The 2,749-nt window shown below is 40.7% G+C and overlaps 1 pseudogene; it reads right to left on the reverse strand.

Moving 5' to 3' along the window:
- Window positions 1-1,438: 1,438 nt before the first annotated feature.
- Window positions 1,439-2,461, reverse strand: LOC114280751 (beta-D-glucosyl crocetin beta-1,6-glucosyltransferase pseudogene; annotated as a pseudogene).
- Window positions 2,462-2,749: the final 288 nt, after the last annotated feature.

Below are 2,749 nucleotides of genomic sequence, written 5' to 3' on the forward strand. Positions count from 1 at the left end.
CGAGCGGACCGCCTAAAAACTGAACAACAAGGAATTGAAACCGAGGCCTAACCAACCTGTAACAACCTTCCTCAAAACATCCTAAAACTCAATCAAGTGGAATTAAAGGACAACAACAAGATAGATACCACTATCAACTTCACGGAACCGAGTCCGGAATACAACAGAACAGTAAAGGGACAACCGGGATCGCTATACTAATGGAGGAAAGTTAGCTATTGTACTTGTATACGTAGATGATCTAATCATCACTGGAGATGATGTTGAGGAAATTTTCCGAACGAAGGAGAACTTGTCAGTTCGTTTCCAGATGAAAGAACTTGGACAACTTAAGCACTTTCTTGGGCTAGAGGTGGATCGTACACAAGAAGGGATATTTCTCTGTCAACAGAAATATGCCAAAGATTTGTTGAAAAAGTTTGGGATGCTCGAATGTAAACCGATCTCAACACCGATGGAACAGAACGCTAAGATGTGTGCACACGATGGCAAAGACTTGAATGATGCAACAGTGTATCGGCAATTGGTGGGTAGTTTGCTTTACTTAACTTTAACTAGACCCGATATCTCTTATGCAGTTGGTGTGATGAGTCGATACATGCAAAATCCAAAGAAGCCTCATTTGGATGCAGTTCGACGAATTTTGAGATATGTGAAGGATACAATGGATTGTGGTCTGTTGTACAAGAAAGGTGAAGATTGCAAGCTAGCTGGCTACTATGATGCTGATTATGCAGGAGATGACGACACCCGTAGATCAACTACCGGGTATGTGTTTATGCTTGGATCAGGAGCAATTTCACGGTATAGCAAGAGACAACCAACTGTATCTCTGTCAACAACGGAGGCAGAGTACCGAGCAGCAGTAATGGCAGCTCAAGAGAGTACTTGGCTAATACAGCTGATGAACGATCTACATCAACTAGTGGACTATGCCATTCCATTGTACTGTGACAACCAGTCGGCAGTTCGTTTGGCGGAGAATCCAGTCTTTCATGCAAGAACAAAACATGTGGAAGTGCATTATCATTTTATCAGGGAAAAGGTTCTGGAAGAAGAGATTGAGATGAGGCAAATTAAATCAGAAGACCAAGTCGCAGACTTATTCACAAAAGGTCTAAGTGGCAGCAAATTTGAAAGCTTTTGTCATCAGCTCGGCATGATAAAGAGTTTGGAAGCTGATGTTGAGGGAGAGTGTTAGAGTTATCAACATCAGCATGTGACTGTGAGGATGTGTTGAACAAGTCAAGTTTGTTTTGTTTTAGATATGCCTCTGTTCAGTTTTTTTTTAATAAGTTAGGAATTGTCCTAGTCTTAGGGAGGTTGTTGCAGCATGTTGCTGCACATGTTATCTTTCTGTTCCTATTTTTTAGTAAGTTTCTGTTGATGGTTTTGCCTATAAAAGGCTTGTGTCAGGTGAAGTATTATGATTATCACATCAATAAAAGTATTTCTTTCCTCCTCTGTTTGCCTCAGCTATAGATTCTGTTCTACAAACCATTCCTCTCTCCCCAACCCTCTCAAGAAACCCCTTAGGCAGTGCTTCTTCAAGCTCAACTTTCTCTCCCATAGCAAACCTAACAACCCATATGAAATTAACCTTGCTAAGCTCTAGGCCATGGGCTATCTCTTCAATCTCATGCTTGGACATAAAATACTCACTCCCAAAGGAAACAAACACAGTGGAGGACTCACCCTTCTTGTCAAGCCATTGCATAATCTCAGAGTGCTCGATTTCATCGACAATGTCTTGAACAAGGGGACCAACAGGGACAACCTTCTTCTCATTTATAACCGACAGATAATCAATGTATTTTCCTTCAAGCTCTCTAAAAGTGTTGAACAGCAAGATGTTGCAAGATGGTTTGCCAGTTACAGGGGCATCTTGTTTGTTTTGGGGATGATTTACTGCAGACAACAGCGTATTGTGATACCGCTTTTCATGGAATTCCCTAAGCTTAATTTCCAGAAATGGGAATTCAACACCGCCATGGTTCTTAATGAAATGAATGCTATAAGAAACCACTGTAGTTCCTGTAGTCATGAACTGAACTACCAGAATATTAAACGGGGATGCAATGGTTGGTACCCATGCCTGGTTGATGTCATAAATAACTAAATCTGGGCTTAGTGTTTTGAAGATGTTGGAGACATTTGGGATTGCCATATCCAAGGCGGTTGGGAGGGTGGAATTGAGATGGGTTGGGAGGCCATTTGTGGTGTGGTAGTGAGGAGGAAGCTCAGGCAAGGATGGAAGGTAGATTTCTACTAATTCAATGGAGTGAGAGTGCTTTTCAGTGATTCTATTCTTGATGGATTTGAGATTTATTGGTGTAGAACACAAATATATGTGGAAATTTCTGTGTGAGAGTTTCTTGGCAAGCTCTAGGAAGGGAGAGATGTGACCATGGGCCAACCATGGTAGCATTAGGACATTGATAGTGCTCTGCTTGGTATCCATGATCGACAGCGATGAAAACTAGAGGCCCATACCAGAATAATTTAATAATATATATATATATATATATATATAAGGGGAATGGTTTTTCTCCAGTCTAATCACGGACTATTGGACTAGAGGATACTGTTAGACTTGGGGAGGTCACCACGGATCTCGTTTCGATAATCCGAACCTTTTAATGTGTAGAACTCGTCGAGTACTATATGCCTATAAAAAATCACATTGATTGGATATCGATAGTTATGTGATCAAATCATTTTTGAATAGAAAAAAATGAATGGTGAAAAA

Source organism: Camellia sinensis, chromosome 1 (assembly GCF_055761805.1).
Source record: "Camellia sinensis isolate YWXY chromosome 1, ASM5576180v1, whole genome shotgun sequence".
Classification (NCBI taxonomy): domain Eukaryota; kingdom Viridiplantae; phylum Streptophyta; class Magnoliopsida; order Ericales; family Theaceae; genus Camellia; species Camellia sinensis.